The sequence below is a fragment of the Coffea arabica genome, chromosome 11e, assembly GCF_036785885.1.
Source record: "Coffea arabica cultivar ET-39 chromosome 11e, Coffea Arabica ET-39 HiFi, whole genome shotgun sequence".
NCBI lineage: Eukaryota > Viridiplantae > Streptophyta > Magnoliopsida > Gentianales > Rubiaceae > Coffea > Coffea arabica.
This window is the reverse complement of record NC_092331.1, coordinates 5,793,644-5,810,936: the sequence shown is the minus strand read 5'-3', so window position 1 is coordinate 5,810,936 and position 17,293 is coordinate 5,793,644. Positions and strand designations below refer to the sequence as shown.

At 39.7% G+C, this 17,293-nt stretch overlaps 14 non-coding genes across 14 annotated transcripts; all 14 read right to left on the bottom strand.

Annotated features, from left to right (window-relative positions):
• Positions 1 to 386: 386 nt before the first annotated feature.
• On the bottom strand, positions 387 to 505 carry LOC140028750 (5S ribosomal RNA). Its single transcript, XR_011832655.1, has one exon. It is a non-coding gene; the product is annotated as a 5S ribosomal RNA (ribosomal RNA).
• A 1,135-nt stretch (positions 506 to 1,640) lies between these two features.
• Positions 1,641 to 1,759, bottom strand: LOC140028739 (5S ribosomal RNA). Its single transcript, XR_011832644.1, has one exon. It is a non-coding gene; the product is annotated as a 5S ribosomal RNA (ribosomal RNA).
• A 1,136-nt stretch (positions 1,760 to 2,895) lies between these two features.
• Positions 2,896 to 3,014, bottom strand: LOC140028728 (5S ribosomal RNA). The gene has a single exon (XR_011832633.1). It is a non-coding gene; the product is annotated as a 5S ribosomal RNA (ribosomal RNA).
• Positions 3,015 to 4,149: 1,135 nt separating this feature from the next.
• On the bottom strand, positions 4,150 to 4,268 carry LOC140028717 (5S ribosomal RNA). The gene has a single exon (XR_011832622.1). It is a non-coding gene; the product is annotated as a 5S ribosomal RNA (ribosomal RNA).
• A 1,122-nt stretch (positions 4,269 to 5,390) lies between these two features.
• Positions 5,391 to 5,509, bottom strand: LOC140028706 (5S ribosomal RNA). Its single transcript, XR_011832611.1, has one exon. It is a non-coding gene; the product is annotated as a 5S ribosomal RNA (ribosomal RNA).
• A 1,135-nt stretch (positions 5,510 to 6,644) lies between these two features.
• Positions 6,645 to 6,763, bottom strand: LOC140028695 (5S ribosomal RNA). The gene has a single exon (XR_011832600.1). It is a non-coding gene; the product is annotated as a 5S ribosomal RNA (ribosomal RNA).
• A 1,135-nt stretch (positions 6,764 to 7,898) lies between these two features.
• On the bottom strand, positions 7,899 to 8,017 carry LOC140028684 (5S ribosomal RNA). The gene has a single exon (XR_011832589.1). It is a non-coding gene; the product is annotated as a 5S ribosomal RNA (ribosomal RNA).
• Positions 8,018 to 9,153: 1,136 nt separating this feature from the next.
• On the bottom strand, positions 9,154 to 9,272 carry LOC140028672 (5S ribosomal RNA). Its single transcript, XR_011832577.1, has one exon. It is a non-coding gene; the product is annotated as a 5S ribosomal RNA (ribosomal RNA).
• Positions 9,273 to 10,407: 1,135 nt separating this feature from the next.
• LOC140028661 (5S ribosomal RNA) lies at positions 10,408 to 10,526 on the bottom strand. The gene has a single exon (XR_011832566.1). It is a non-coding gene; the product is annotated as a 5S ribosomal RNA (ribosomal RNA).
• A 1,122-nt stretch (positions 10,527 to 11,648) lies between these two features.
• LOC140028650 (5S ribosomal RNA) lies at positions 11,649 to 11,767 on the bottom strand. The gene has a single exon (XR_011832555.1). It is a non-coding gene; the product is annotated as a 5S ribosomal RNA (ribosomal RNA).
• A 1,135-nt stretch (positions 11,768 to 12,902) lies between these two features.
• On the bottom strand, positions 12,903 to 13,021 carry LOC140031006 (5S ribosomal RNA). The gene has a single exon (XR_011834927.1). It is a non-coding gene; the product is annotated as a 5S ribosomal RNA (ribosomal RNA).
• Positions 13,022 to 14,156: 1,135 nt separating this feature from the next.
• LOC140029967 (5S ribosomal RNA) lies at positions 14,157 to 14,275 on the bottom strand. Its single transcript, XR_011833882.1, has one exon. It is a non-coding gene; the product is annotated as a 5S ribosomal RNA (ribosomal RNA).
• Positions 14,276 to 15,399: 1,124 nt separating this feature from the next.
• LOC140030784 (5S ribosomal RNA) lies at positions 15,400 to 15,518 on the bottom strand. Its single transcript, XR_011834703.1, has one exon. It is a non-coding gene; the product is annotated as a 5S ribosomal RNA (ribosomal RNA).
• A 1,122-nt stretch (positions 15,519 to 16,640) lies between these two features.
• LOC140028639 (5S ribosomal RNA) lies at positions 16,641 to 16,759 on the bottom strand. The gene has a single exon (XR_011832543.1). It is a non-coding gene; the product is annotated as a 5S ribosomal RNA (ribosomal RNA).
• Between the last annotated feature and the right edge of the window lie 534 nt (positions 16,760 to 17,293).

Here is a 17,293-nt window from a genome sequence, read left to right as displayed (position 1 = left end):
ACGGGTCATATCGGGTCATATCAGGTCACCACGGGTTGACCCGAAATCGACCGGTTTTCTTTTCGGGTTCATCGGGTCCAACCCGATTCTGACCCGAATTCCCGAAACCTCAACCCAAACCCATTAATTTCGTGTTAGGTTCGTGTCGTGTTTTCAGGTCGTGTCGAAAATTGCCACCCCTAGTTGCGGTGATACATTTGCGCCGACAAATTTGAGCGACGATCCGGGCTTTGATCGAGCCGTACCGTTCCTGATTTGTCTCGCGCCTTCAGATCCTCCTTCACGCTTCGACAAGAAGCAAAATATTAAGCAATCGTTCCGACGGAGCTAAATTACTACAGGATAAAGAACGAATAGGAAATTTGGATTTCGAAACAAAAAAGAGAGGGGTGCAACACGAGGACTTCCCAGGGGGTCACCCATCCTAGTACTACTCTCGCCCAAGCACGCTTAACTTCGGAGTTCTGATGGGATCCGGTGCATTAGTGCTGGTATGATCGCACCCGCCATGTTCCTTTCGCTTTATTCTTTTAAACTACCCCGTCCTGCGAAGCAGTGTGGCTTTTCTAGACCGAAATTCATTTTAAGCGTCAATTCAAGCATTTTCCTCTTATCCTTTTATTTATTTACTTTATATTTTTTTTTGTTATTGATTTGCACCCTGTTTTTTTCCCTCATCCCGCAACTCTAAATTATCATGAAATCAATCCTTCACGCTTGCAGTTAGGGGTGGCAATTCGGGTCCAAATCAGGTTGGCGGGTCGGGTTCGGGTCAACAGACCCGCCAGAAAATCTGTTGACCCGAACCCCGACCCGCCAACCCGTGACGGGTCAGGTATGCTGACCCGAACCCGAAAATTTCAGGTTTACGGGGCGGCGGGTCGACCCGAAATGACCCGAAACTTAATTTTAATTTATTAATTTATCACTGTAATTTCTAATAAAATCAATTTCTCACAAAACTAATTACATAATCAAGTAATAAAAATTTAAATAAATGATTCCAAATCAAATCTAAAATAAATTAAACACCGTAAAAGTGTTTTATCCCAAGCAAAATATAAAATAAATTAAAACAATACAAAAGTGAAAAATAATATAATATATTATTTGTCCAAGTATAATAATTTCAACTTCACACAAATTAAATAAATTCGTTTAGGATTAAGTAATTAATGCCTTTGAAAAAAAGAATAACTTAGTTTAGTTAGATAAAATTATTTTTATGTTTATTAAATTATTTTTAATTCGTAAACGGGTCATATCGGGTCATATCAGGTCACCACGGGTTGACCCGAAATCGACCGGTTTTCTTTTCGGGTTCATCGGGTCCAACCCGATTCTGACCCGAATTCCCGAAACCTCAACCCAAACCCATTAATTTCGTGTTAGGTTCGTGTCGTGTTTTCAGGTCGTGTCGAAAATTGCCACCCCTAGTTGCGGTGATACATTTGCGCCGACAAATTTGAGCGACGATCCGGGCTTTGATCGAGCCGTACCGTTCCTGATTTGTCTCGCGCCTTCAGATCCTCCTTCACGCTTCGACAAGAAGCAAAATATTAAGCAATCGTTCCGACGGAGCTAAATTACTACAGGATAAAGAACGAATAGGAAATTTGGATTTCGAAACAAAAAAGAGAGGGGTGCAACACGAGGACTTCCCAGGGGGTCACCCATCCTAGTACTACTCTCGCCCAAGCACGCTTAACTTCGGAGTTCTGATGGGATCCGGTGCATTAGTGCTGGTATGATCGCACCCGCCATGTTCCTTTCGCTTTATTCTTTTAAACTACCCCGTCCTGCGAAGCAGTGTGGCTTTTCTAGACCGAAATTCATTTTAAGCGTCAATTCAAGCATTTTCCTCTTATCCTTTTATTTATTTACTTTATATTTTTTTTTGTTATTGATTTGCACCCTGTTTTTTTCCCTCATCCCGCAACTCTAAATTATCATGAAATCAATCCTTCACGCTTGCAGTTAGGGGTGGCAATTCGGGTCCAAATCAGGTTGGCGGGTCGGGTTCGGGTCAACAGACCCGCCAGAAAATCTGTTGACCCGAACCCCGACCCGCCAACCCGTGACGGGTCAGGTATGCTGACCCGAACCCGAAAATTTCTGGTTTACGGGGCGGCGGGTCGACCCGAAATGACCCGAAACTTAATTTTAATTTATTAATTTATCACTGTAATTTCTAATAAAATCAATTTCTCACAAAACTAATTACATAATCAAGTAATAAAAATTTAAATAAATGATTCCAAATCAAATCTAAAATAAATTAAACACCGTAAAAGTGTTTTATCCCAAGCAAAATATAAAATAAATTAAAACAATACAAAAAGTGAAAAATAATATAATATATTATTTGTCCAAGTATAATAATTTCAACTTCACACAAATTAAATAAATTCGTTTAGGATTAAGTAATTAATGCCTTTGAAAAAAAGAATAACTTAGTTTAGTTAGATAAAATTATTTTTATGTTTATTAAATTATTTTTAATTCGTAAACGGGTCATATCGGGTCATATCAGGTCACCACGGGTTGACCCGAAATCGACCGGTTTTCTTTTCGGGTTCATCGGGTCCAACCCGATTCTGACCCGAATTCCCGAAACCTCAACCCAAACCCATTAATTTCGTGTTAGGTTCGTGTCGTGTTTTCAGGTCGTGTCGAAAATTGCCACCCCTAGTTGCGGTGATACATTTGCGCCGACAAATTTGAGCGACGATCCGGGCTTTGATCGAGCCGTACCGTTCCTGATTTGTCTCGCGCCTTCAGATCCTCCTTCACGCTTCGACAAGAAGCAAAATATTAAGCAATCGTTCCGACGGAGCTAAATTACTACAGGATAAAGAACGAATAGGAAATTTGGATTTCGAAACAAAAAAGAGAGGGGTGCAACACGAGGACTTCCCAGGGGGTCACCCATCCTAGTACTACTCTCGCCCAAGCACGCTTAACTTCGGAGTTCTGATGGGATCCGGTGCATTAGTGCTGGTATGATCGCACCCGCCATGTTCCTTTCGCTTTATTCTTTTAAACTACCCCGTCCTGCGAAGCAGTGTGGCTTTTCTAGACCGAAATTCATTTTAAGCGTCAATTCAAGCATTTTCCTCTTATCCTTTTATTTATTTACTTTATATTTTTTTTTGTTATTGATTTGCACCCTGTTTTTTTCCCTCATCCCGCAACTCTAAATTATCATGAAATCAATCCTTCACGCTTGCAGTTAGGGGTGGCAATTCGGGTCCAAATCAGGTTGGCGGGTCGGGTTCGGGTCAACAGACCCGCCAGAAAATCTGTTGACCCGAACCCCGACCCGCCAACCCGTGACGGGTCAGGTATGCTGACCCGAACCCGAAAATTTCAGGTTTACGGGGCGGCGGGTCGACCCGAAATGACCCGAAACTTAATTTTAATTTATTAATTTATCACTGTAATTTCTAATAAAATCAATTTCTCACAAAACTAATTACATAATCAAGTAATAAAAATTTAAATAAATGATTCCAAATCAAATCTAAAATAAATTAAACACCGTAAAAGTGTTTTATCCCAAGCAAAATATAAAATAAATTAAAACAATACAAAAGTGAAAAATAATATAATATATTATTTGTCCAAGTATAATAATTTCAACTTCACACAAATTAAATAAATTCGTTTAGGATTAAGTAATTAATGCCTTTGAAAAAAAGAATAACTTAGTTTAGTTAGATAAAATTATTTTTATGTTTATTAAATTATTTTTAATTCGTAAACGGGTCATATCGGGTCATATCAGGTCACCACGGGTTGACCCGAAATCGACCGGTTTTCTTTTCGGGTTCATCGGGTCCAACCCGATTCTGACCCGAATTCCCGAAACCTCAACCCAAACCCATTAATTTCGTGTTAGGTTCGTGTCGTGTTTTCAGGTCGTGTCGAAAATTGCCACCCCTAGTTGCGGTGATACATTTGCGCCGACAAATTTGAGCGACGATCCGGGCTTTGATCGAGCCGTACCGTTCCTGATTTGTCTCGCGCCTTCAGATCCTCCTTCACGCTTCGACAAGAAGCAAAATATTAAGCAATCGTTCCGACGGAGCTAAATTACTACAGGATAAAGAACGAATAGGAAATTTGGATTTCGAAACAAAAAAGAGAGGGGTGCAACACGAGGACTTCCCAGGGGGTCACCCATCCTAGTACTACTCTCGCCCAAGCACGCTTAACTTCGGAGTTCTGATGGGATCCGGTGCATTAGTGCTGGTATGATCGCACCCGCCATGTTCCTTTCGCTTTATTCTTTTAAACTACCCCGTCCTGCGAAGCAGTGTGGCTTTTCTAGACCGAAATTCATTTTAAGCGTCAATTCAAGCATTTTCCTCTTATCCTTTTATTTATTTACTTTATATTTTTTTTTGTTATTGATTTGCACCCTGTTTTTTTCCCTCATCCCGCAACTCTAAATTATCATGAAATCAATCCTTCACGCTTGCAGTTAGGGGTGGCAATTCGGGTCCAAATCAGGTTGGCGGGTCGGGTTCGGGTCAACAGACCCGCCAGAAAATCTGTTGACCCGAACCCCGACCCGCCAACCCGTGACGGGTCAGGTATGCTGACCCGAACCCGAAAATTTCAGGTTTACGGGGCGGCGGGTCGACCCGAAATGACCCGAAACTTAATTTTAATTTATTAATTTATCACTGTAATTTCTAATAAAATCAATTTCTCACAAAACTAATTACATAATCAAGTAATAAAAATTTAAATAAATGATTCCAAATCAAATCTAAAATAAATTAAACACCGTAAAAGTGTTTTATCCCAAGCAAAATATAAAATAAATTAAAACAATACAAAAGTGAAAAATAATATAATATATTATTTGTCCAAGTATAATAATTTCAACTTCACACAAATTAAATAAATTCGTTTAGGATTAAGTAATTAATGCCTTTGAAAAAAAGAATAACTTAGTTTAGTTAGATAAAATTATTTTTATGTTTATTAAATTATTTTTAATTCGTAAACGGGTCATATCGGGTCATATCAGGTCACCACGGGTTGACCCGAAATCGACCGGTTTTCTTTTCGGGTTCATCGGGTCCAACCCGATTCTGACCCGAATTCCCGAAACCTCAACCCAAACCCATTAATTTCGTGTTAGGTTCGTGTCGTGTCGAAAATTGCCACCCCTAGTTGCGGTGATACATTTGCGCCGACAAATTTGAGCGACGATCCGGGTTTTGATCGAGCCGTACCGTTCCTGATTTGTCTCGCGCCTTCAGATCCTCCTTCACGCTTCGACAAGAAGCAAAATATTAAGCAATCGTTCCGACGGAGCTAAATTACTACAGGATAAAGAACGAATAGGAAATTTGGATTTCGAAACAAAAAAGAGAGGGGTGCAACACGAGGACTTCCCAGGGGGTCACCCATCCTAGTACTACTCTCGCCCAAGCACGCTTAACTTCGGAGTTCTGATGGGATCCGGTGCATTAGTGCTGGTATGATCGCACCCGCCATGTTCCTTTCGCTTTATTCTTTTAAACTACCCCGTCCTGCGAAGCAGTGTGGCTTTTCTAGACCGAAATTCATTTTAAGCGTCAATTCAAGCATTTTCCTCTTATCCTTTTATTTATTTACTTTATATTTTTTTTTGTTATTGATTTGCACCCTGTTTTTTTCCCTCATCCCGCAACTCTAAATTATCATGAAATCAATCCTTCACGCTTGCAGTTAGGGGTGGCAATTCGGGTCCAAATCAGGTTGGCGGGTCGGGTTCGGGTCAACAGACCCGCCAGAAAATCTGTTGACCCGAACCCCGACCCGCCAACCCGTGACGGGTCAGGTATGCTGACCCGAACCCGAAAATTTCAGGTTTACGGGGCGGCGGGTCGACCCGAAATGACCCGAAACTTAATTTTAATTTATTAATTTATCACTGTAATTTCTAATAAAATCAATTTCTCACAAAACTAATTACATAATCAAGTAATAAAAATTTAAATAAATGATTCCAAATCAAATCTAAAATAAATTAAACACCGTAAAAGTGTTTTATCCCAAGCAAAATATAAAATAAATTAAAACAATACAAAAGTGAAAAATAATATAATATATTATTTGTCCAAGTATAATAATTTCAACTTCACACAAATTAAATAAATTCGTTTAGGATTAAGTAATTAATGCCTTTGAAAAAAAGAATAACTTAGTTTAGTTAGATAAAATTATTTTTATGTTTATTAAATTATTTTTAATTCGTAAACGGGTCATATCGGGTCATATCAGGTCACCACGGGTTGACCCGAAATCGACCGGTTTTCTTTTCGGGTTCATCGGGTCCAACCCGATTCTGACCCGAATTCCCGAAACCTCAACCCAAACCCATTAATTTCGTGTTAGGTTCGTGTCGTGTTTTCAGGTCGTGTCGAAAATTGCCACCCCTAGTTGCGGTGATACATTTGCGCCGACAAATTTGAGCGACGATCCGGGCTTTGATCGAGCCGTACCGTTCCTGATTTGTCTCGCGCCTTCAGATCCTCCTTCACGCTTCGACAAGAAGCAAAATATTAAGCAATCGTTCCGACGGAGCTAAATTACTACAGGATAAAGAACGAATAGGAAATTTGGATTTCGAAACAAAAAAGAGAGGGGTGCAACACGAGGACTTCCCAGGGGGTCACCCATCCTAGTACTACTCTCGCCCAAGCACGCTTAACTTCGGAGTTCTGATGGGATCCGGTGCATTAGTGCTGGTATGATCGCACCCGCCATGTTCCTTTCGCTTTATTCTTTTAAACTACCCCGTCCTGCGAAGCAGTGTGGCTTTTCTAGACCGAAATTCATTTTAAGCGTCAATTCAAGCATTTTCCTCTTATCCTTTTATTTATTTACTTTATATTTTTTTTTGTTATTGATTTGCACCCTGTTTTTTTCCCTCATCCCGCAACTCTAAATTATCATGAAATCAATCCTTCACGCTTGCAGTTAGGGGTGGCAATTCGGGTCCAAATCAGGTTGGCGGGTCGGGTTCGGGTCAACAGACCCGCCAGAAAATCTGTTGACCCGAACCCCGACCCGCCAACCCGTGACGGGTCAGGTATGCTGACCCGAACCCGAAAATTTCAGGTTTACGGGGCGGCGGGTCGACCCGAAATGACCCGAAACTTAATTTTAATTTATTAATTTATCACTGTAATTTCTAATAAAATCAATTTCTCACAAAACTAATTACATAATCAAGTAATAAAAATTTAAATAAATGATTCCAAATCAAATCTAAAATAAATTAAACACCGTAAAAGTGTTTTATCCCAAGCAAAATATAAAATAAATTAAAACAATACAAAAGTGAAAAATAATATAATATATTATTTGTCCAAGTATAATAATTTCAACTTCACACAAATTAAATAAATTCGTTTAGGATTAAGTAATTAATGCCTTTGAAAAAAAGAATAACTTAGTTTAGTTAGATAAAATTATTTTTATGTTTATTAAATTATTTTTAATTCGTAAACGGGTCATATCGGGTCATATCAGGTCACCACGGGTTGACCCGAAATCGACCGGTTTTCTTTTCGGGTTCATCGGGTCCAACCCGATTCTGACCCGAATTCCCGAAACCTCAACCCAAACCCATTAATTTCGTGTTAGGTTCGTGTCGTGTTTTCAGGTCGTGTCGAAAATTGCCACCCCTAGTTGCGGTGATACATTTGCGCCGACAAATTTGAGCGACGATCCGGGCTTTGATCGAGCCGTACCGTTCCTGATTTGTCTCGCGCCTTCAGATCCTCCTTCACGCTTCGACAAGAAGCAAAATATTAAGCAATCGTTCCGACGGAGCTAAATTACTACAGGATAAAGAACGAATAGGAAATTTGGATTTCGAAACAAAAAAGAGAGGGGTGCAACACGAGGACTTCCCAGGGGGTCACCCATCCTAGTACTACTCTCGCCCAAGCACGCTTAACTTCGGAGTTCTGATGGGATCCGGTGCATTAGTGCTGGTATGATCGCACCCGCCATGTTCCTTTCGCTTTATTCTTTTAAACTACCCCGTCCTGCGAAGCAGTGTGGCTTTTCTAGACCGAAATTCATTTTAAGCGTCAATTCAAGCATTTTCCTCTTATCCTTTTATTTATTTACTTTATATTTTTTTTTGTTATTGATTTGCACCCTGTTTTTTTCCCTCATCCCGCAACTCTAAATTATCATGAAATCAATCCTTCACGCTTGCAGTTAGGGGTGGCAATTCGGGTCCAAATCAGGTTGGCGGGTCGGGTTCGGGTCAACAGACCCGCCAGAAAATCTGTTGACCCGAACCCCGACCCGCCAACCCGTGACGGGTCAGGTATGCTGACCCGAACCCGAAAATTTCTGGTTTACGGGGCGGCGGGTCGACCCGAAATGACCCGAAACTTAATTTTAATTTATTAATTTATCACTGTAATTTCTAATAAAATCAATTTCTCACAAAACTAATTACATAATCAAGTAATAAAAATTTAAATAAATGATTCCAAATCAAATCTAAAATAAATTAAACACCGTAAAAGTGTTTTATCCCAAGCAAAATATAAAATAAATTAAAACAATACAAAAAGTGAAAAATAATATAATATATTATTTGTCCAAGTATAATAATTTCAACTTCACACAAATTAAATAAATTCGTTTAGGATTAAGTAATTAATGCCTTTGAAAAAAAGAATAACTTAGTTTAGTTAGATAAAATTATTTTTATGTTTATTAAATTATTTTTAATTCGTAAACGGGTCATATCGGGTCATATCAGGTCACCACGGGTTGACCCGAAATCGACCGGTTTTCTTTTCGGGTTCATCGGGTCCAACCCGATTCTGACCCGAATTCCCGAAACCTCAACCCAAACCCATTAATTTCGTGTTAGGTTCGTGTCGTGTTTTCAGGTCGTGTCGAAAATTGCCACCCCTAGTTGCGGTGATACATTTGCGCCGACAAATTTGAGCGACGATCCGGGCTTTGATCGAGCCGTACCGTTCCTGATTTGTCTCGCGCCTTCAGATCCTCCTTCACGCTTCGACAAGAAGCAAAATATTAAGCAATCGTTCCGACGGAGCTAAATTACTACAGGATAAAGAACGAATAGGAAATTTGGATTTCGAAACAAAAAAGAGAGGGGTGCAACACGAGGACTTCCCAGGGGGTCACCCATCCTAGTACTACTCTCGCCCAAGCACGCTTAACTTCGGAGTTCTGATGGGATCCGGTGCATTAGTGCTGGTATGATCGCACCCGCCATGTTCCTTTCGCTTTATTCTTTTAAACTACCCCGTCCTGCGAAGCAGTGTGGCTTTTCTAGACCGAAATTCATTTTAAGCGTCAATTCAAGCATTTTCCTCTTATCCTTTTATTTATTTACTTTATATTTTTTTTTGTTATTGATTTGCACCCTGTTTTTTTCCCTCATCCCGCAACTCTAAATTATCATGAAATCAATCCTTCACGCTTGCAGTTAGGGGTGGCAATTCGGGTCCAAATCAGGTTGGCGGGTCGGGTTCGGGTCAACAGACCCGCCAGAAAATCTGTTGACCCGAACCCCGACCCGCCAACCCGTGACGGGTCAGGTATGCTGACCCGAACCCGAAAATTTCAGGTTTACGGGGCGGCGGGTCGACCCGAAATGACCCGAAACTTAATTTTAATTTATTAATTTATCACTGTAATTTCTAATAAAATCAATTTCTCACAAAACTAATTACATAATCAAGTAATAAAAATTTAAATAAATGATTCCAAATCAAATCTAAAATAAATTAAACACCGTAAAAGTGTTTTATCCCAAGCAAAATATAAAATAAATTAAAACAATACAAAAGTGAAAAATAATATAATATATTATTTGTCCAAGTATAATAATTTCAACTTCACACAAATTAAATAAATTCGTTTAGGATTAAGTAATTAATGCCTTTGAAAAAAAGAATAACTTAGTTTAGTTAGATAAAATTATTTTTATGTTTATTAAATTATTTTTAATTCGTAAACGGGTCATATCGGGTCATATCAGGTCACCACGGGTTGACCCGAAATCGACCGGTTTTCTTTTCGGGTTCATCGGGTCCAACCCGATTCTGACCCGAATTCCCGAAACCTCAACCCAAACCCATTAATTTCGTGTTAGGTTCGTGTCGTGTTTTCAGGTCGTGTCGAAAATTGCCACCCCTAGTTGCGGTGATACATTTGCGCCGACAAATTTGAGCGACGATCCGGGCTTTGATCGAGCCGTACCGTTCCTGATTTGTCTCGCGCCTTCAGATCCTCCTTCACGCTTCGACAAGAAGCAAAATATTAAGCAATCGTTCCGACGGAGCTAAATTACTACAGGATAAAGAACGAATAGGAAATTTGGATTTCGAAACAAAAAAGAGAGGGGTGCAACACGAGGACTTCCCAGGGGGTCACCCATCCTAGTACTACTCTCGCCCAAGCACGCTTAACTTCGGAGTTCTGATGGGATCCGGTGCATTAGTGCTGGTATGATCGCACCCGCCATGTTCCTTTCGCTTTATTCTTTTAAACTACCCCGTCCTGCGAAGCAGTGTGGCTTTTCTAGACCGAAATTCATTTTAAGCGTCAATTCAAGCATTTTCCTCTTATCCTTTTATTTATTTACTTTATATTTTTTTTTGTTATTGATTTGCACCCTGTTTTTTTCCCTCATCCCGCAACTCTAAATTATCATGAAATCAATCCTTCACGCTTGCAGTTAGGGGTGGCAATTCGGGTCCAAATCAGGTTGGCGGGTCGGGTTCGGGTCAACAGACCCGCCAGAAAATCTGTTGACCCGAACCCCGACCCGCCAACCCGTGACGGGTCAGGTATGCTGACCCGAACCCGAAAATTTCAGGTTTACGGGGCGGCGGGTCGACCCGAAATGACCCGAAACTTAATTTTAATTTATTAATTTATCACTGTAATTTCTAATAAAATCAATTTCTCACAAAACTAATTACATAATCAAGTAATAAAAATTTAAATAAATGATTCCAAATCAAATCTAAAATAAATTAAACACCGTAAAAGTGTTTTATCCCAAGCAAAATATAAAATAAATTAAAACAATACAAAAGTGAAAAATAATATAATATATTATTTGTCCAAGTATAATAATTTCAACTTCACACAAATTAAATAAATTCGTTTAGGATTAAGTAATTAATGCCTTTGAAAAAAAGAATAACTTAGTTTAGTTAGATAAAATTATTTTTATGTTTATTAAATTATTTTTAATTCGTAAACGGGTCATATCGGGTCATATCAGGTCACCACGGGTTGACCCGAAATCGACCGGTTTTCTTTTCGGGTTCATCGGGTCCAACCCGATTCTGACCCGAATTCCCGAAACCTCAACCCAAACCCATTAATTTCGTGTTAGGTTCGTGTCGTGTCGAAAATTGCCACCCCTAGTTGCGGTGATACATTTGCGCCGACAAATTTGAGCGACGATCCGGGTTTTGATCGAGCCGTACCGTTCCTGATTTGTCTCGCGCCTTCAGATCCTCCTTCACGCTTCGACAAGAAGCAAAATATTAAGCAATCGTTCCGACGGAGCTAAATTACTACAGGATAAAGAACGAATAGGAAATTTGGATTTCGAAACAAAAAAGAGAGGGGTGCAACACGAGGACTTCCCAGGGGGTCACCCATCCTAGTACTACTCTCGCCCAAGCACGCTTAACTTCGGAGTTCTGATGGGATCCGGTGCATTAGTGCTGGTATGATCGCACCCGCCATGTTCCTTTCGCTTTATTCTTTTAAACTACCCCGTCCTGCGAAGCAGTGTGGCTTTTCTAGACCGAAATTCATTTTAAGCGTCAATTCAAGCATTTTCCTCTTATCCTTTTATTTATTTACTTTATATTTTTTTTTGTTATTGATTTGCACCCTGTTTTTTTCCCTCATCCCGCAACTCTAAATTATCATGAAATCAATCCTTCACGCTTGCAGTTAGGGGTGGCAATTCGGGTCCAAATCAGGTTGGCGGGTCGGGTTCGGGTCAACAGACCCGCCAGAAAATCTGTTGACCCGAACCCCGACCCGCCAACCCGTGACGGGTCAGGTATGCTGACCCGAACCCGAAAATTTCAGGTTTACGGGGCGGCGGGTCGACCCGAAATGACCCGAAACTTAATTTTAATTTATTAATTTATCACTGTAATTTCTAATAAAATCAATTTCTCACAAAACTAATTACATAATCAAGTAATAAAAATTTAAATAAATGATTCCAAATCAAATCTAAAATAAATTAAACACCGTAAAAGTGTTTTATCCCAAGCAAAATATAAAATAAATTAAAACAATACAAAAGTGAAAAATAATATAATATATTATTTGTCCAAGTATAATAATTTCAACTTCACACAAATTAAATAAATTCGTTTAGGATTAAGTAATTAATGCCTTTGAAAAAAAGAATAACTTAGTTTAGTTAGATAAAATTATTTTTATGTTTATTAAATTATTTTTAATTCGTAAACGGGTCATATCGGGTCATATCAGGTCACCACGGGTTGACCCGAAATCGACCGGTTTTCTTTTCGGGTTCATCGGGTCCAACCCGATTCTGACCCGAATTCCCGAAACCTCAACCCAAACCCATTAATTTCGTGTTAGGTTCGTGTCGTGTTTTCAGGTCGTGTCGAAAATTGCCACCCCTAGTTGCGGTGATACATTTGCGCCGACAAATTTGAGCGACGATCCGGGCTTTGATCGAGCCGTACCGTTCCTGATTTGTCTCGCGCCTTCAGATCCTCCTTCACGCTTCGACAAGAAGCAAAATATTAAGCAATCGTTCCGACGGAGCTAAATTACTACAGGATAAAGAACGAATAGGAAATTTGGATTTCGAAACAAAAAAGAAAGGGGTGCAACACGAGAACTTCCCAGGGGGTCACCCATCCTAGTACTACTCTCGCCCAAGCACGCTTAACTTCGGAGTTCTGATTGGATCCGGTGCATTAGTGCTGGTATGATCGCACCCGCCATGTTCCTTTCGCTTTATTCTTTTAAACTACCCCGTCCTGCGAAGCAGTGTGGCTTTTCTAGACCGAAATTCATTTTAAGCGTCAATTCAAGCATTTTCCTCTTATCCTTTTATTTATTTACTTTATATTTTTTTTTGTTATTGATTTGCACCCTATTTTTTTCCCTCATCCCGCAACTCTAAATTATCATGAAATCAATCCTTCACGCTTGCAGTTAGGGGTGGCAATTCGGGTCCAAATCAGGTTGGCGGGTCGGGTTCGGGTCAACAGACCCGTCAGAAAATCTGTTGACCCGAACACCGACCCGCCAACCCGTGACGGGTCAGGTATGCTGACCCGAACCCGAAAATTTCTGGTTTACGGGGCGGCGGGTCGACCCGAAATGACCCGAAACTTAATTTTAATTTATTAATTTATCACTGTAATTTCTAATAAAATCAATTTCTCACAAAACTAATTACATAATCAAGTAATAAAAATTTAAATAAATGATTCCAAATCAAATCTAAAATAAATTAAACACCGTAAAAGTGTTTTATCCCAAGCAAAATATAAAATAAATTAAAACAATACAAAAGTGAAAAATAATATAATATATTATTTGTCCAAGTATAATAATTTCAACTTCACACAAATTAAATAAATTCGTTTAGTATTAAGTAATTAATGCCTTTGAAAAAAAGAATAACTTAGTTTAGTTAGATAAAATTATTTTTATGTTTATTAAATTATTTTTAATTCGTAAACGGGTCATATCGGGTCATATCAGGTCACCACGGGTTGACCCGAAATCGACCGGTTTTCTTTTCGGGTTCATCGGGTCCAACCCGATTCTGACCCGAATTCCCGAAACCTCAACCCAAACCCATTAATTTCGTGTTAGGTTCGTGTCGTGTTTTCAGGTCGTGTCGAAAATTGCCACCCCTAGTTGCGGTGATACATTTGCGCCGACAAATTTGAGCGACGATCCGGGCTTTGATCGAGCCGTACCGTTCCTGATTTGTCTCGCGCCTTCAGATCCTCCTTCACGCTTCGACAAGAAGCAAAATATTAAGCAATCGTTCCGACGGAGCTAAATTACTACAGGATAAAGAACGAATAGGAAATTTGGATTTCGAAACAAAAAAGAGAGGGATGCAACACGAGGACTTCCCAGGGGGTCACCCATCCTAGTACTACTCTCGCCCAAGCACGCTTAACTTCGGAGTTCTGATGGGATCCGGTGCATTAGTGCTGGTATGATCGCACCCGCCATGTTCCTTTCGTTTTATTCTTTTAAACTACCCCGTCCTGCGAAGCAGTGTGGCTTTTCTAGACCGAAATTCATTTTAAGCGTCAATTCAAGCATTTTCCTCTTATCCTTTTATTTATTTACTTTATATTTTTTTTTGTTATTGATTTGCACCCTGTTTTTTTCCCTCATCCCGCAACTCTAAATTATCATGAAATCAATCCTTCACGCTTGCAGTTAGGGGTGGCAATTCGGGTCCAAATCAGGTTGGCGGGTCGGGTTCGGGTCAACAGACCCGCCAGAAAATCTGTTGACCCGAACCCCGACCCGCCAACCCGTGACGGGTCAGTATGCTGACCCGAACCCGAAAATTTCAGGTTTACGGGGCGGCGGGTCGACCCGAAATGACCCGAAACTTAATTTTAATTTATTAATTTATCACTGTAATTTCTAATAAAATCAATTTCTCACAAAACTAATTACATAATCAAGTAATAAAAATTTAAATAAATGATTCCAAATCAAATCTAAAATAAATTAAACACCGTAAAAGTGTTTTATCCCAAGCAAAATATAAAATAAATTAAAACAATACAAAAGTGAAAAATAATATAATATATTATTTGTCCAAGTATAATAATTTCAACTTCACACAAATTAAATAAATTCGTTTAGGATTAAGTAATTAATGCCTTTGAAAAAAAGAATAACTTAGTTTAGTTAGATAAAATTATTTTTATGTTTATTAAATTATTTTTAATTCGTAAACGGGTCATATCGGGTCACCACGGGTTGACCCGAAATCGACCGGTTTTCTTTTCGGGTTCATCGGGTCCAACCCGATTCTGACCCGAATTCCCGAAACCTCAACCCAAACCCATTAATTTCGTGTTAGGTTCGTGTCGTGTTTTCAGGTCGTGTCGAAAATTGCCACCCCTAGTTGCGGTGATACATTTGCGCCGACAAATTTGAGCGACGATCCGGGCTTTGATCGAGCCGTACCGTTCCTGATTTGTCTCGCGCCTTCAGATCCTCCTTCACGCTTCGACAAGAAGCAAAATATTAAGCAATCGTTCCGACGGAGCTAAATTACTACAGGATAAAGAACGAATAGGAAATTTGGATTTCGAAACAAAAAAGAGAGGGGTGCAACACGAGGACTTCCCAGGGGGTCACCCATCCTAGTACTACTCTCGCCCAAGCACGCTTAACTTCGAAGTTCTGATGGGATCCGGTGCATTAGTGCTGGTATGATCGCACCCGCCATGTTCCTTTCGCTTTATTCTTTTAAACTACCCCGTCCTGCGAAGCAGTGTGGCTTTTCTAGACCGAAATTCATTTTAAGCGTCAATTCAAGCATTTTCCTCTTATCCTTTTATTTATTTACTTTATATTTTTTTTTGTTATTGATTTGCACCCTGTTTTTTTCCCTCATCCCGCAACTCTAAATTATCATGAAATCAATCCTTCACGCTTGCAGTTAGGGGTGGCAATTCGGGTCCAAATCAGGTTGGCGGGTCGGGTTCGGGTCAACAGACCCGCCAGAAAATCTGTTGACCCGAACCCCGACCCGCCAACCCGTGACGGGTCAGGTATGCTGACCCGAACCCGAAAATTTCAGGTTTACGGGGAGGCGGGTCGACCCGAAATGACCCGAAACTTAATTTTAATTTATTAATTTATCACTGTAATTTCTAATAAAATCAATTTCTCACAAAACTAATTACATAATCAAGTAATAAAAATTTAAATAAATGATTCCAAATCAAATCTAAAATAAATTAAACACCGTAAAAGTGTTTTATCCCAAGCAAAATATAAAATAAATTAAAACAATACAAAAGTGAAAAATAATATAATATATTATTTGTCCAAGTATAATAATTTCAACTTCACACAAATTAAATAAATTCGTTTAGGATTAAGTAATTAATGCCTTTGAAAAAAAGAATAACTTAGTTTAGTTAGATAAAATTATTTTTATGTTTATTAAATTATTTTTAATTCGTAAACGGGTCATATCGGGTCATATCAGGTCACCACGGGTTGACCCGAAATCGACCGGTTTTCTTTTCGGGTTCATCGGGTCCAACCCGATTCTGACCCGAATTCCCGAAACCTCAACCCAAACCCATTAATTTCGTGTTAGGTTCGTGTCGTGTCGAAAATTGCCACCCCTAGTTGCGGTGATACATTTGCGCCGACAAATTTGAGCGACGATCCGGGCTTTGATCGAGCCGTACCGTTCCTGATTTGTCTCGCGCCTTCAGATCCTCCTTCACGCTTCGACAAGAAGCAAAATATTAAGCAATCGTTCCGACGGAGCTAAATTACTACAGGATAAAGAACGAATAGGAAATTTGGATTTCGAAACAAAAAAGAGAGGGGTGCAACACGAGGACTTCCCAGGGGGTCACCCATCCTAGTACTACTCTCGCCCAAGCACGCTTAACTTCGGAGTTCTGATGGGATCCGGTGCATTAGTGCTGGTATGATCGCACCCGCCATGTTCCTTTCGCTTTATTCTTTTAAACTACCCCGTCCTGCGAAGCAGTGTGGCTTTTCTAGACCGAAATTCATTTTAAGCGTCAATTCAAGCATTTTCCTCTTATCCTTTTATTTATTTACTTTATATTTTTTTTTGTTATTGATTTGCACCCTGTTTTTTTCCCTCATCCCGCAACTCTAAATTATCATGAAATCAATCCTTCACGCTTGCAGTTAGGGGTGGCAATTCGGGTCCAAATCAGGTTGGCGGGTCGGGTTCGGGTCAACAGACCCGCCAGAAAATCTGTTGACCCGAACCCCGACCCGCCAACCCGTGACGGGTCAGGTATGCTGACCCGAACCCGAAAATTTCAGGTTTACGGGGCGGCGGGTCGACCCGAAATGACCCGAAACTTAATTTTAATTTATTAATTTATCACTGTAATTTCTAATAAAATCAATTTCTCACAAAACTAATTACATAATCAAGTAATAAAAATTTAAATAAATGATTCCAAATCAAATCTAAAATAAATTAAACACCGTAAAA